At 34.5% G+C, this 17,660-nt stretch overlaps 1 pseudogene; it reads left to right on the top strand.

Moving 5' to 3' along the window:
- The first annotated feature begins 11,260 nt into the window (after positions 1-11,260).
- Positions 11,261-13,134, top strand: LOC149265579 (cytochrome P450 94B3 pseudogene; annotated as a pseudogene).
- Positions 13,135-17,660: the final 4,526 nt, after the last annotated feature.

Here is a 17,660-nt window from a genome sequence, read left to right as displayed (position 1 = left end):
CATTGAAAGCTCTCCATATGAGTAAGATACATGATTCAGATGAATGCAAATGGGTTGCTTACAAAGGGCTGAAGATTTTCACTAACATTGGCCTACTACTGCTGATTACAAGAGTCAAGCAAACAACTAGAGGAGGCTTTTATTTTTTATTTCTTATTTTTTATTTTATTTTTTAAATGTTTTTGCAAGTTTGTTTTAAGCCCAAAGCTCAAGCAGGAATGAAAATTTTCTATTGAGGCCACAGTGGAGACTGGAATTGGGGATAGCCATTAATCATTTCTTTTTTTTTTCTCTAAAATTGTGAAATTTTATAAGAATGATTAATGATTTTCAATTTCAGGCAGCAAAAACTTCAAGTAAAATATACTAAAAACGAGACTTTGACTGAGGTCTTAAGCTAATTTTTTTTATCAATCTGGGCTGGGTGACTAGGATAGGATCCATGTTGGGATGATTCCAGAGATGCCCGCATGATCGATTTCTTCACTGGATGCCTGTAACCTACTAAACCTTGAAATTAGCTGCGGAATTCACAATTAGTTGTGGAAGCAGGCTGCTTTCCGTAGCTAATTTGCAGAATCTTATTAAAACAGGACATAGTGTTTTAAGGACCACTACAAACCATAACCAGTCAATCTTGGACAGTTGAACCTATCAAAGCAGTTGGGTTTCATTTTTTATTGAATCAATTGAAATGAAGAAGTTTATTCTGTCTCCCTTTTTTTTTCTTTACATAACAATCCTTTTTATGATTCTCCAAATCACACAAAATGCAGGAGGAGAGCATACTCAAGAAATTATTAATTTTTTTATTTATTTTTTTTACATGACAATCATTTTTCTGATCCTCCAGATCACACAAAGTGCAGGAGGAGAGCATACTCAAGAATTATTAATTTTTTTTAGATGTAAGAAATAAGGTCTCCTAATTACACTTTCCCAACAACGGCGGCAAAAATGTTTAGTCAACTTAATGTCTTAAATTGCTCTACATAAATTATCAATCCGAGTATCATAAACTGATAAAGTGTGGTGCACCATATGTGCTTAGTTAACATTTTTCTTACTTCGTTGTTTTATAGTTTATGTTGTTTTTGGGCTTTTGTTCTTGTTGATCTGCTAAAGTGTCTAATGCAAATGGAAATCCTATTCTAAGGTCTTAAGAATACTTTTAAAGGTCAAGTATGGATGTAGATTTGAAAACAAGGTTTATGTCCCTTATGGTAACTTCCAAAACTTAGCACTTCAAAAGATCTCAAAACAGGGTATTGATAAAATTAATACTTGAACAGGAATGTAAATATGAAGCTACTTAAATCAAAACAAAAGATGAAATACTGATCATGAAATCATTGTCTCTACTGCCCATCTAATTACAAAAATAAAATCTAAACTATTGCACTCAAACAAACCAAAAATTGCAGATTAACAAAAGCAAGATTAATTTACTTCACTTATAATCCGACAGCGTGCCAAGTAGCTTTCTCGGGTTAAGCCATGGTTCCAGAGATAATGTCAATAACATAAAGAATTAATATCTAAATTACCTACTTGCAAATGAAAGTAAAATCAAGTCACTTCACTTATAATCCGATAGCTCGCCAAATAGCTTTTCGGGGTTAAGCCATGGCTCTGGAGATAACGTCAATAGCATGAAGAACCTGATATCTAAATTACCTACTTGCAAATGAAAGTAAAATCAAGTCACTTCACTTATAATCCTATAGCTTGCCAAGTAGATTTTCGGGGTTAAACCATGGCCCTGGAAATAACGTCAATAACATGAAGAACCTGATATCTAATTGCAGAGATGAAAGTAAAATCAAATCACTTCACTCATAATCTGATAGCTCGCCAAGTAGCTGTTTAGGGTTAAGCCATGTCTCTAGAGATAACGTCAAATGACATGAAGAATTTGATATCTAAACTAACCAACAGCAGCAAATAAATAAGACTGAAATCAAAGCATAACTGAAATTGAAAATCTTAAGAAAAAGTTCAGTAGAGAGGCAAATCTCATGTCATTATTTGATACAAAAACATGTAAAGAAAAACTAATCTACAATCAACTGGTTGAACACACTTTCATGAATTAAAATTGCATCAATGGAAACTCTAATCTATCAAACTTGAAAGCAATCAAATGACATAATGAAATCAAAGCAAAATTAAAAAATAAAATCTACTCTACCTTACATTCTAATGTGCTCCATGACATCTACTTCACATCTCTTTCCATGTTGAGAACATCAAAGCTTTATTTAAATTCTTTAAAATTACAAAGTACAACAAAGCTCTCCAAAACTGTCTAAAGCCATCAAAGAAGAACTACAAGCTCCAAGCTAAAGAACTAAAAGCCAAACTAAGTTAAGACTAACAAGCTAACAAATGAAGGAGAGAGATCTCCTATTTATACAAAAAGATGAAAATCCATCTCATTAATGAGAGTCCATGAATCTCTCCCTCTACCTCTAGAGTCCTAATCAAAATAGGAACTGATAAGACACATGTCTTCTTAGAGTTTCAATACAATTAGGAGATGTGACACATATCCTCATGATCCCATCATTCTTTCCACTCAAATTCGAATTTGGCCTTAGAGTTCCACATAAGGATCTTCTAGAAGCCTCCTTTTGACCTACACATGTCAACAATCTCAACCCATTTGTTAGGTATAAGCATATGCACATTATTTTCTAATTTTTAACCACAAATTCACTTAAAAAGGCTTAGAATTAATAAAGTTTGGAAAAACATAAATGTGGCCCAATGATAATGAAAGTGGGATGAATGTAGTGACATAGTAGTGAAATGGAGGTGATATAATGGACATAATAGTGAAAGTGTATTGGAAATGAATGACATTTTCAAGACCCAACAGTTCCTCTGAATAGCCAATTCCTTAAGCTAATTGTCAGGCAATCACTATTACATTGAAGTTGCTTGCTAGTCAAAATTGAAATGACAAACTCATAGTGTGCTTGGTGTCTCTCATCTTCTAAAGGAACTATGATGGAGTAGAGGAGCCCTATGAGATATGAAAAGAGACGTTGACCTCCCACCATTGCGCATACAATAAGATTCCAAAGGTTGGATCCAATTTCGAGCATGACTGAAGGGTGACTACAATTGGCATGGTGGCCCATATGACCCTTTCCATGGTTGATGCATAGTTGAGAATGTGCTATGTAGTGTTGCAGAGGGATTTCGACCAACCTTAATGGTGGATGAATATCGGAAGGATCCCTGGAACGTGAAATTGAATTGACTTCCCTTACTATAAAAATTTACCATCATCATCATCCCACATGCCACATACAAATCAGTTTCCATGAGGTGACTTCGTTCGAAGCCAACTATAAACTCCATGTACCTGCAACTCAAATAAATGATGTGCCTGATCTGTGGTGACCTCATCTCGAGGTTTCAATAACATGTCGTCATGTGAACTATGCACCCTCCATGTGGGAGTAATCTTGTTGAGAAATCACATCACAAGAGCTCCTTAAGGGATTTGGAATAGACTGAGACCAAATTGTGTCTAAAGAGGAGCTATTTGTGTCGTGTGTTATTAGCCAAATGATCTGCAAGCTTATTTCCTAATTGGCATTTATTTATGAAAATAAAGGAAAATAGGAGAAAAGGAAAGTGAAGAGTCACATATTTGCATGAGGAGGAAATTGAAGCAAAAACAATGCAAAATGAAGAAAATAGAGGCATCAATGATAAAAAGGCTTATGTGGATCATTTCATTATTTTTTCCGAGTGTTAAGATTTTGTCAGTTCATTTTTGGAGCTCTCTCTATTCTCTCTCTCTCATACTATTGTACACTTATAGTTTTCTTGGAAGACTCATGGAGGAGTGTCGCATACTTTGGATTTGGAGCAAGAACGCAAAGGAAGACAAGGAAAGTGCAATAGGACATCGAGATCAACAACTACAACAAGTTTTTCTTGTAGGTACTGAGTTGCATGTATGATTTCCTTGCTAGTTTTGGCATGCATGACACATGCATGTGGTCTCTTGGTTATGATCTATCATTAGCATGGATGATTTCCAGGATTGGTGGTGGATTTGCCTATACTTTCCATTTCCTTCATAGCCATGGATTTGTGGGTGTCTTTCCTTGTGTTCTCTGGTTGTTTCTAATGTTCCTTACGACAATGGATTGAGTTGCTAGTTCTTGGAATCCTTCGTTGGATAAACACTCTGGAATCCCTGTAACAGCTTGGGTTGAGTTATGGGTCCTGGAAGCCTTGGTTGGAAAAAAATTTTAGAAGCCCTTGGTGAATTGAGTTACTAGTCCTAGAAACCCTAGTTGGACAAACTCTCTGGAAGCCCGACAACAGTTGTGGGTTGAGTTACTAGTCCTAGAAGCCTTGGTTGGAACAAACACTCTAGAGCCCTAGACATCTTGGGTAGACACCAATCTGATGATGGTTAGTGATGTTTGACCATGAGGTGGAATCATAGGTTGAGGGTTGAGGTGGTTTGGCCTCTGCAAGCCCTAGTTTGGTTTTGTTTGATTCATCCCATGAGATCCCACATTCATGCTTCGAATATGGTACCAGTGTGATTGGATGAAACAAAGATTTGGTTCAGCCAATCTATGGTAAGGTGGCACCTCGAAGTCCCAAACCTGATTGCATTTTTCATATGTTAATAAGAGCTCATTTCCTCTTGTATTTGATGCGTAAATATACTGCCTCATATGTGGTTTTTATGGTTGTTATATCTTTGTTATTTTCTGATGAATATATGTTGGTTAAGAGGATGTTTTATAATAGTCTTAATGTATGGCTCTCATGATGTTTTGATTAGAAAAAGAATGAATAATGAATATATTACCTAATAGATGATAATGCAACTATTGTGATAAGGAATCGATGCTTCCTTACGAATATCATATAAGTATGATACCCCTATGCTCAGATCTATAGTTATGACCTGTAGATTACATATTTGTGATATGTATGACAAAATTCCTATCATGGCCAGTAGGAGTTCAGTCAATTCATTGATCAAATGATTACATCAGTAGCCTTATTCCATTATTATTTATCATTTCTGAAAGTTTCTTGAAGTTTTGGGTAGTGGCCTGAGCCCTGCCCTTGAAAAAGTGGCACAAAATCATCGGTCACTAGATCAAAACTGGCTGAAAATTTCTAAATTCAATGGCATGCCTTATTGTGGGAGCAATTGGAAGGCCTTAGACGCATGCATGGATTGTCATGGGAGCCGTCGGGGGTCTAGATCAGTGAAATGTCAAGTTGTCTCATGGGTTGGTCACCTAGAAGGGTTGGTTGGCTCCTAAAAATTCTGTAGAATTCGTGGAAGGTCATAAGGGTTTTATTTTGTCAATTCCACTTCCTTAACTATACATGGGAAGTTGAATCACATCGTAGTAGCCTATCATCACATTTTTACATCGATGGACTGGTTAACTTCGGTAAATGTGGGAAGAGGGAATTACAATTACTTAGAAGATCTAGATCACATAGACCCAATCCTCCTTCTCCTTTAGGCCAACATAGCTTCTCCCAGACGGCAAGGGCCCATTTATTTTGAAGATTTGCGCCTCCCCATAGAAAAGAACGACATATATTATAGATCTTGTTCATAACATTTTTAGGAGCAACTAAGTTTGATAATAAATTTATGGGCATGGATTGCGACACTTATTTAAGCATTAGTAAGGTGACGATAAAAGTTTAGGGCTTTGAAAGTCCAACTTGAAATCTTGGCTTCAAGTATAGATATAATATTTTCCAAAATAGAGGTACGCAAGGGATTGGAAGTAAGAGGTGAAATTAGGTACTTGGATGGAAGGGAGCTTCCGATATAGCCCATGAAATGAGGGATGTGGATTTGAATAGAGAGACGAGTATTGAAAAAGAAGATTTGAGATTTTATTTTGTTAGTTTATGTACTTGATGCTGTTGAGAAAGAGTTTAAAATAAATTTTAACACTTTGGCTTCTTCAAGAGAGGGATGTCCCATGAGGAGTGTGTCATTTACGAACTGCGTATGAGCTAATTTTTGGCGGGGTGTAACAAGAGGATATCCTTGCAACTGGTGGTTGACAAGAAAATGCTTAATGGTGCGACTTAGACCCTCGGCCACTACGAGAAATATGTAGGGGGATATGGGGTCTCCTTCAAGGATTCTACAAGTAGCAGTGAATGTGGAGGTAGGGGATCCATTGACGAACATAAAAAAAATCATGATTTTGAGATAAGAGCCATTACCCATGCAATCCACTTGGCATGAAAGCCAAAGGCTTGCAACACATGGTAGATGAATTACCAACTAACTTTATCAAATGATGAGAACATGTCTAGTTTAAGTATTATTTCATGCTTCTTAGATATTCTAAGTGAATAGAGATGCTCATGAATGAGGATAATAGTATCTAATATTTTCCTCCCTTCCACATATCCATTTTACTCAGGGAGATGATGTTAGGTAGGAGAGGTTTGAGATGATTTGAAATAGTTTTGGATATGATCTTATATGTGACATTGCAAAGGGATATGGGGCGGTAATCATTGGGAGAATGGTCTTGCGAGGATTTAAGAATAAGGGACAAAAATGTGGCATCCATGGTAGAGAGCAGAGGTGCGGAGCTCCAAATATCCTCCACTACTTTCCACACATCATGCCCCAAAATGGGCCAACATGCTTGGTAGAACTCAACAATGAAGCGATCGGGGCCCAACACTTTATTGTGAGGCATGTTCATAACAACTTCCTCTACTTCATGATATGTGATTTACTTGAGAAGCATAACATTTTTCTACACTAATATCAGTTGTCAAATGTGTTCGGTTATTTTGTAGAGGTCCATCCTTCTATCTAGGAGCGACTCTTTAAGAAGAGTGTTGAAATGTTGTGAGAGGGAATTCGAGATCTCTTCATGATTTTGCACAACTTCATTATTGTGGACTCGAATGTTAGATATGTGATTCCTCAATGGTAATTGAGCATACATCTATGAAATAATTTAGTATTGTGCTCACCTCCTTGTAGCCACTAAACTTTTGATTTTTGTTTGTAGAGGATTTACTCTTGCATGTATCATTCCCTTAATTGATGTTTTAGAGTCCCTTCTACATCTTTCAATTGATGAGAGATTCCTTCATTAATTATAGTTTGTTGCACTTATGCCATTTTCTTTTCCAACTTATATTCTCCAAAGTCATCTTATTGCACTGCTTCAATTTTTGCTTGACAAATCTGAGGCACTGCTAGAAATGATACATGATTCAACCTATGATACTCGCTGACTCTGGCCAGCAAGATTCCATATTGGATAAGAAATTGGGATTTCGTAGCCATAAATCTTGATTCTTGGGCAAGGAGGACCATCCCATATGGATTACTATAGCCCAGTTATTTGAACCGTGGCAAGGAAAAATCGAAGCGTCCATAGTAAGTCCTAATATTAGAAGATCTTCTGAGACAAGGAATCGATCTAGTTTGGACACTACTTGTTGTGAGACCCTTTGTGCATTATTCGAGGTGTGAACACCATTATTTGTTTGAATGACTACTAATTTAGCAGCATCTATGAAAGAATTGAAGATTTGCAATTCCTCCTCTAGGCATCAAATTCATCTTATTCTCTCCTGTAGTGAATAGATTAGGTTTAAATCTATCGATTGGTTATCCTACCTTTCTTCTTAAGTTCTTTCAAGGAGAAAACATGTTCTTGTGGGGGCATTCCTTTTGATGCCTTACATGGAAAATGGAGAAGAGGGATATTGGAGAGTACTTGACATTTGTGCTATATGGAGAAAAGCCTTGATGTTGTAAATATGCCTTTTCTACTAGCTAGATCTGTTCATGAGGGATGGCAGTTGGGTCCTTATTTTTCTAATCTTCTGCTATTTTTTGTAGATCTACATCTAGTAATTCTAGATCTAGTAGTTCTTCTTCTGGCATTGGAGATGGAAGTTCTTCTTCTGAGATTTTGTTTTCTATTGGTTGGATTTGAGATGGAGACAATTCCTTAGGGCTTTGAGCTATTGGAACATCTTAATTAAGCTCTTCCTATATTGTTTTTGTGATTCAATAGAAAAAAGTAATTATTGTGGTTGTTTTGGGTGATCACCAGATCGCCACGCTTCTTTGTTGCCTTTCTTTTGTTGGTGACTGTAGTAAACCCATCTTCACTAGAAGCATGGGTTGGGGTGCGGTTTATGGAGTCAGATGATGGAGTTTTTTTGTAAAATACTTGAAGAGGTGGCCATATATATGACAATGGTGACATTTGAAGTGAATTTTCTCATGATCAATTGGTTGTTCCAAGAAATTAACCTTGCAAGTCAAATTGATGATTTTCGGCCGAGGTTTTGTTAGATCCATGTAAACACATAGTTTGGCATAAGATGTGTAATGAGCTACATTTGTTATGTTTGATAACATTACAATATTTCTCCAATTTGTCGCAAATGTGGGTTAGGATATCTGGATTCCAATACTCCTGAGGTAGCGAATAAAGCCTGATCCACACTGGGAGGTACAAAAAAACTTCTTTTTATCGTTCGAATCTAGGAACCCATGGTTTCATGAATAATCATGTCGAATGCATGAAGTATGGCCCACCTTGCATAATTCGATCATGATCTTCAATATTATTGAAAATGACGTGAAAAATCCCCTTGATACTAATTTGAGCCATGCTTCCCCTTTAGTGGTCTAGTTCTTCCTGAGCCAATGGAGAAGAGTTTTTTTGTGAAAGCCATAGACTAATGAAATTGCATATGATGGCTTGCTCCTTCATGCGCTCAATCGTGGATCTTAGCTTTTTTGGCAGGATATCCAACAGGAGGTTCAATTGTGCTTGAGGATGGTAGAGACTAGGCTTTTGCTCAAGCTTTACGTGTTGATCCAAAGAAGTAGTAGATATAGCTCATTGACTTGATCCAGTGGTTGCAACTTCATGATTTGCCTGGGTCATTGATTGCAAGGGCATTTTTCATTGTTGTTGGTTAGACACACGATTAGCCATAATTTATTTGTGAGAGGGGTCTTTGCTTCTCCATGGACGTGCCATGAATGTGAACCAATGTTGTAGAATGCGTATCGAAGAGAAACCCTAACAAAGCACGTTAAGATGCTCAATTATTATTTTATTATTATATATTATTACTTTAGGTTATTAGTTTTAGAGGAGTAGTGCCTTCTTTTAAATTTGTTAATTCTTTACAAAGAAATATAAATAAGTGTTACTAAAGAATATGTAAGTTTTGAGTAGGTAGAAGTATAGGTAAAAGAAACATGTTATTTCAAGCAAAAAATCTCCTACATTTTTATTTTGGCAATAATGTCTCTCTTTTCTCCTAGCAAATATATAAGTTTTGTTGAAATAAAATACGAAAAAGTTTAATTTTATGTGTATTTCTGAACTGCCCTGACATAATGTTTTTTGCTAAGGATGATAGGCATTATCTGCCTGTATGGAAAATCTGTATGCATTTTATGAAGAGGTCTGGGCATATCCATGCCATATCAGTTATCTTGAATTATGTATTGAAGATCTTTATATACTCTTAATATAAAGCTATGTTGTTTTTTTCTCTGAAAAAAGAGTATCCTAAGGAAACCAAATTTCCAATTAATTACCAATCGTATTTATGTAATAAGTGAAACACAATTATAAGAAAAATTAAAACTATTCCATGATAGCTTTTGATTTTCAACTAGAAGCTCTAACCAAAAGCTTATTGATATTCTTAAGAGCTCGTAGTGAGCACAAATTATAATATCCTTAACGAATAAAATGCCATGAATATCTAGGGAAGGTTCCAAATTTGGTTAAATATTATGTTAAAGATGGTATACGAATTATAATGTTCTTAATGAATAAAATATCATGAATAACATAATGGTTGATAATACTAGATATGCTTGCATAATATTTTTATAAAACTGATTATGCTTTGATTGTGGAAGACAATTCTATGAGAAAGAATTAAAGGAGGAGCCTCTTCCCAAGATTAACACAACTACAAAGATTTTCACATTACATGAAGTGGAGACAAGAATTAAGAAATTGAAAATAGGAAAGGAAAAGGACTTGGTTGAACTTCAAGAAGAATATCTAAAGTGGGGAATGAATATTTTTGCACCGCACATCATGGAAATATTCAACAACGTCATTCGACAAGGATTCCCAAGGCATTGGACAACTAGTCTAGAAATACCCCTTTCTAAAAGTGGAAACATTAATAATGCTTCCAACTATAGAACCATTATGATCAATCCTCTGTTTGAAAATATCTTCAATGATGTTGTAGAAAATAGATTTAGTAAATAGGTGGAAGTCAAAGAAAAGAGCACAAAAGGGCAAGCATGTTTTAGCCCGAAACATTCTACGGTAGATCATGGTATCACGTTGAGACACATTATTGAAAAGGTTTGGGAGGGAAAAGAAGAAGTATTTTTCTACTTTGTTGGATTCAAAAAGACATTTGACACTGTCCCTAGAGATAAGTTGTGGAGTAGAATGGAAGAACTTGAAATTCCTCTGCATTATACAGTTGTTGTCGAAAGATTTATGAAGAGGTGAAAGTCAAAATCAGAACTTCAGTAGGCATTTCATAAAGCTTTAGAAGTGGCATCAGAGTCAAGAAAGACTTCCCTTTATCCCCCACTCTTTTTAGTTTATATATTGATAAGTTGGAAGAGTGGCTAAATCTGCAAGGTGGGGATGGTGTTCGGTTGGGGGAGTTTGTGATAAAGCTTCTTTTATATGTTGATGACCTTGTATTGATTGCTAAATCAACCCAAGGATTACAGATGCATCTATATTCCCTTGAGCATTTTTGTAAGGAAGTGGGGATGCAAGTCAATACTTGCAAGACCAAAATAATGATTTTCTTAAATAAAAATAAAAAGAAGCAGAGCCAACATATGTTCTTCTTTGAAGGAAACATTCTTGAAGAAGTAAATGAATATAAGTACCTCGAGATTGATTTCAACAAGCAGCTTAATTGGGAGCACTGCAGAAAGAAGAGAATTTTAGGAAGATGGAAAGCATTATATCCTCTTCGAAACAGATGTAGAGAGGCAGAGTTATTCGAGTGGAAAAAAATAAAAGTTCTTTTTGGGCTCCTAGTTTGTCTATCGATATTATATGGGTGTGAATTGTGGGCTAGCAATATCCCTGTCTCAAAATGGAAGCAAATTGAGAAAATCCAAAAACGCTTGATCATGAGCAAGCTTAAAATAAAAAGTTCAGTTTCTTATGACATAATGTTGGATGAAATAGGAGAAGCTTCCATCGAAGCAATTGGTATGGTGCGCCTCATAAGGTATCTACAAAGAATTGAGAAAATGGGAGAAGTATATGGCCTAAAGTTGTTTTCAATGAAAGAATGAGTGAAAGAAAGAAATCATGGATGCGACAAAACAACAAATGGATTCAAAAATGGAATATTTACCTCAACATATGTCCCACAAATAGCAAGGATTTAAAGTTTGTTGTTGTGGAGAAGTTTCATAAGAGTATATGGGGAAAGAGTTGGGTAGAAAGAAGAAGTACTATGTCAACAATTCAACCCCACTTGTGATCTCCAACAAAAAGAGCACATTGGAGCTAGCATTCCATGTAGAGCAAAGATTGTTATTGCTCAATTAAGAACTAACTTGCATTAGCTACGGTGCGAAATTGGTTAGTCGAAAAGACCTACAAAAGCTTGGGAAGAACAAGTGTGTACTTTTTGCACTTCTGGGCAGTGGAATCAGAAAAACATTTCATTTTGGAATGTGATGCTTTAAGAAACATCAGAAACAATTACAACAATATGTTAACATCAGTGCCTTGACATTATCTTTTCAATGAGAGGACTCTTAGGAGGTTGGGTCAGCTTATCATTAATTTGAATAATAAGAAGATTGAATTATAAAAGGAAAAAAAACAAGGAAACTAGTAATCCCACAAACTAGTATGGTAGAAGTTAAAATTTCATTTCATTTCATTATAATCATTTTGAAGCTCGGTGAAAAAAAAATCTCCTTATCTTGTTAAGGAATGTAGAGCATTAATCGAACAAACCATTATTTTTTTTAAGGATTAATCACGCTGATACTTATATAAGAATTTAGTCTCCCTGATTTAGAAATCTAAGAACTCTCCTCTCCGATTATACGTCATTTTGAGGAGCTGAATAGAAAATTAGAGGTATTGCATTTATCTATTACATAGGATTTTTTATGCATGAATTTTTTCTCATATATTATTTATTCGCCCTTATAATCTACATGCACATATATCATTAGGATCATGTGAAACGAAGACTTTAAGGTTTTTTTCATTGATTGCTCTTACTCTTGAAAGTTGATTATATTATAACTTTCCAAAACGACATATGACTTTGTCCCAAATCCGTGCTGAATAGAATTTCAGATAATGACTTTCGCTTAGCGAATCGATAGCGTAGGCATTATATTAAGAAAACCGCAGCCCGTCGTAATAAAAACGGAATCTTCTTGTTGCGAGCGCAAGAAAGCGCGTGAAAACGTCATGGAGGAATTTTTCTCTGCAGATCCAGAGGGAGGATACAATATTGGTGTTTTATTTGGTATTTCTGTATATTAACAGAGAATTTAGATCATGCAGAACGGTGAACGACGGACCGAGACGGTATCCTGTTGTGGGTTCGCTGTATGCGTTTTGGAGGAATCGAAGCAGGCAATTAGAATGGTACGCCCAGATGCTTTCAGAATCCCCCACGGAGACCATCGTGGTTGAGCGACTCGGATGCGTTCGAACAGTTGTGACGGCGAATCCGGAGAATGTAGAGCACCTGCTGAAGACGCGGTTCGACAATTATACCAAGGGCGAGCCTTTCACGGCCATTCTCCACGATCTCTTGGGGAATGGTATCTTCAATTCTGATGGGGACGCCTGGAAATTGCAGCGGAAGGTCGCAAGCTACGAGTTCAATACCCACTCTATCCGCAATTTCGTTCTACATGTCGTGGAGGCTGTCACGGATCGACTCCGTCCAATTCTAGACGACGCGAGCGAGCGAGAGGGATAGCTGCTTGGATTTGCAACACAAAACCATATCAATTTAAGATTATTATTGAACACCTGCCAATTGACTCTCACAGTGTGCCCTTAGTCGGTTAGTTTGTTCACTACTACTTTCTCGGCCCCTACTACTTTACCATTCACGTTATCGGCCTCTACCATTTTATCCACTGTTCACGTTATTTTTATATAAAGGCAATTATTTATTTTGGCTTTTCATTTTGTGGGCCTTTATACCAACCTTGTTATTTTACTTACCATTTACGTTATCAACTAGACCTTGCTATTTTACTTACCATTCACGTTATCTCAACTAGACCTTGCTATTTTACTTACCATTCACGTTATCTCATATAAAGACAATGATTTTGAGCTTTTCATTTTGTGGAATATCCGATTCTCACGCCACAAGTTTTCCTTTTCCTCACAAGATTTCTCAAACATCAATTCCTCTTTTGTCCCTTTGATACCATTTAATCACATCAATTTCTTTCTTTTATATTATATTTTACCTTTTTCATTAATCTTTTTAATTAAATATAAAATTATATTACTTTTTTAATTAATTATAAAATTAAAATAATATGCTAATTATATTACTTTTAATTAATTATAAAATTAAAATATAACATTTGGAAAGTTAAAATATTTTTAAGTATTTAATTTAATGTATGTCTATTTGAAAATTACATAAAATTAATAAATTAAAAATAATTTGATTTCAAATAATTACAATATACATATCACATTATGAAAATACAATAAATAAATAGATAAAAATTATTATTTTTTGGTCGGGATATGAACTTTGAATCACATTCTTCTACATAATACTTCATAACAAGATGATTGTTAATTAAGTTACACTCCATAACAAGGTACAATTTATGAGCTAATATTTTTTTTTAAATATGTGAAATTTTTTAAATTACTTCAACTACAACTTTGATATAAATTTGCAAGAAATTAGATACAATATAACCATTATATATATATATAAAGAAATCCAAAAAAATTAAAATACAAATTGATCAATATATGCATTTTAAACTTTCATTTTTTCCTTCTAAATGAAAATTAAGAAATTTGATTCTTGCCTGAGTCTTATACTCACATCTCAATTTTCTTTTCACTATTGAACAAATATATCAAAGAGATAAATTTAAAAAAAAAAAAAATTCTTAGATAATATTTCAGTATTTAATTTTTTCCTTATTGTAAAAATACTTTCTACTAATATTGTGAGAAAAAATACAAATTGCAGTTTAGTATTTTTTTATATTAATTTATTGTTAGGTCTTAAGATTTTGGTAAAGATTTTCATCTAGTTATTAGAAAACAATGAATGCATTATTAAGAAACCAAGCAATATTAGTAATGGAATACCTCTAGCATAAACTTTAATTTAACCTAAAAAGCCATTGCCATGCCCCTATAGTCACCCACATAGGAGGTTGACATAGCGCACATAGATGGCCCATCACTATATGTGATTCCATACTACACCTCACTTTTTATATTTCATGATTATTAAAATTCATAAGTTTAACACTTATTGAAGTATGTAGATAATCATTCCATACAATTATGGCTCAACATAGCTAATATGAAAATGATATGAATGAAAGTAATCTTATAGAATCAACAACTCAACTAGCCTATTTGTTGTCAAATATTCATATGTTTTACAAGCATGTGAACTCTTGTCTTATATAGCAATTTAAAAATTATAAGAACACACAATTCATACAAAGTTATCTCCAACTTTCCTATTTGATTCACTGACATTGATCGCAACTTTGTCATAGATCAAAATCGTTTCACTTGATAGAAATAGTAAGTACTCTTGTATGCATGCAATGTATGAAGAGTTAAGAAGTGAAAGAAAGAAATTTAAGTCTAATATTAGAAGTCAAGTGAGTAGAGTTAAAAACTTAATGCCTTGTCAACAAAAGCTAAGTTAAGGAAAAGAAAAATGTTGATTTATATTAAAGTGAAGTTAGAAAAGTTTATGTAAAGTGTCAAGTCATTGTATGCAGGAGGAAAAGAAAGTTAGAGTTCGCATGATTCCATATTTAGAAAGCTTAGTGCTTATATACTCATGGGGGTCATTTTAATGTGAAATAATAAGAGAGAATAGCAAAAACTCGGTGGATGTATATGAGAGAATAATTAATGAATAAAATTTCTTTATTCAAGAAGAGGCTTGTGTACTTGTTTGCCTTGTGTTTGCATGTTTATCTCTGCCTCTAAATAACAAGTGGTATCAGAGTAAGGTTTATCAAGGTTTCAAAGAACCAAAGGAATTAGGAAGGTCATGAGCTACTTCCACTAAGAGCCTTGGTTATTGTGAGTAGCCAACAAATCAAAGTTTTCATCCATTGGTCGATAAGTAGAAACTAGAGCTCGTTAAGAGATTGTAAACCCAACTACTAAAAGATTAGGGTGAGTAGCCTATAGAGGCACCACCATATCAAGAGGAAAGAGCCACTACCACTAACCAAAGAAAGAGTCTCCATTGTAAGTTGTAGACATGAGCCTCCATAAGAATTTTTGTAGAAGAGCTTAGCAAAGTTGCTAGTAGTTGTTGGGAGCCATCGTTAAAGTGAAGGTTAAAATGTTTAGTTTTAAATATAATCAAGTGTATGTGACGTTCATTTCTAGAAGGTTGACACAATAAGGAAAGAAGATAAAAGACAAAAGAAAGACAACCTCCATGGCTCACAAAGCAAGACTGAAGCAAACCGAGAAAATAAATCAAAAGGAAGAGCCAAAGTATTTTGAAGAGCTCATAGAGGTTCTCACCATAATTGAGGCATCTAAAAGACAAGTAGATGAAGTAGAACAATTCGAGGATGAATGGATCAAGATAGATCTAGTAACACTTTCAAAATTTATTGGTAAATTTTTTAATATTTGGGAAATGTAAAAATGAAAAAAAAAACTTTGATGTAAAGAGTTGATTGAGTATTAGTCTAATAACCCATATGATGAAGTATGTGATTCCTTAGTATTGGATCTTATAAAACATGCATTGGATGAGAAGTCCTTATGCAAGGTAGCAAAAGCTACATCTTCCTAGGAAGCATGGAAGACCCTGGAAGTAGAATTTGGTATAAAGGAAAGTGACATAAAGCAACAAATTCTTTTACAATCTGTTGAAGAATAAATAGAAATTCAACTGCAGGTCTGAGAGTAAATGAGAAAGACTCTAGGAGGAAAACAGAGCTTGGAGAATCCCACTCAAATGTGGATGATGGTCATAAAAACTATAAAAGTGAAACCCATCATGCAAACATGCATATGAATGAAGAAGACATAGAAAATATTATAGAGTGAGAAGTTGAAGTCTCTACATGCGAAGCATACCAATAACATATAGATGTTTGAGAACCCCACTGTAACATGAATGGTGAAGATGATGGTGAATCTCACTATGACGAAACACATGTGGATGGTGACTGCAGAGTGAGTTGTGAATTGATGAATCCAACAATAGACCTTGTTGATGATGGTGAAGCTTACAATAAAGAAGTGAATAACATGTGTGATCTAGTTGGTATGATTGTAGTTGATGATGACCTATTTGCATCAAAGTTTGAGGCATTTAAGTTTGAGAATAACAAAGACAATTTTTCATATGAAGTAATAGTTTGTAGAGTTGAAAGTGCATATCTCATGAATCCATCAACAAATGATGAATTTGGTGAAGTTGAAATTGTTAATGAGCACATGCATGCTCAGATATCTCACCATAGAGTGGATGAAAATTATGTTAATGAAATTTGTGGTCTCTTTTTTGAAACAAGGAATGGTTGTGGAAATATGGAAAGTGCCATGTTTAATGAAGAATTGAAGGTTGAAGATACCACTGTAGCAACAAGTTATGAAGCAATAGTTATAATTTCTCATGTTCTAGTGCATGATCTAGCAACAATTGATGATTAAGAAGAGGATAAAGTGATTCATGAGTTTTTTATAAGAATATCCACTAACAACATAACAGTCAAAGATAGCCTCAATGTAGTTGAAGATGCAAATAATAAAGAAGTAGAGAAATGTCTCACTACAGAGCATAATGAAGATGTTTTTAACATTGATTTTGAGTGTGAAAGTAGACAAGACAACAATCTAGTTACAGTTATAGATGAAAGATAAGATCAAGAAAAGGATGTAGGAAAGAGCATGGAATTTTATGAAGACGAAGAAGAAATCATTGAAACAACCTTTCAACAATGGAATCAAGAAGAGATAAAATTATACTATCAAGAAATATGGCAGAAAGAATATCAAGAATATGAAGTGGAAGAAGCATGGAAATTAAGCTCATAGTTTGAAGATGACGAGTTGTGGTAGTAGTCCATGAATGAAAGAATCTTTTGAGAGGAAGCTATAAAGTATAGGATCTGAAATCCTAAAATCTTTTTTAGAATAAATATAAAATAAGTCAAAAAAATTGTAGTAGGAGAAAGTGACGAAATATGGAGCTTACATCAAGAAAGTGAAACTAAAAATGAAGTAGTTTCAAGGATATAAAATATGGAAGAAATTAAAAGGAAAAAATTGCATTGTAAAAAACTTTTTGAGTCAATTTTTTATTACAAGTGTAGCATGCAT

This window comes from Pinus tabuliformis, chromosome 6 (genome assembly GCF_031772625.1).
Source record: "Pinus tabuliformis cultivar Carrire ecotype Pingquan chromosome 6, CPIR1, whole genome shotgun sequence".
Taxonomy (NCBI): domain Eukaryota; kingdom Viridiplantae; phylum Streptophyta; class Pinopsida; order Pinales; family Pinaceae; genus Pinus; species Pinus tabuliformis.
This window is presented reverse-complemented; position numbering and strand designations above follow the sequence as displayed.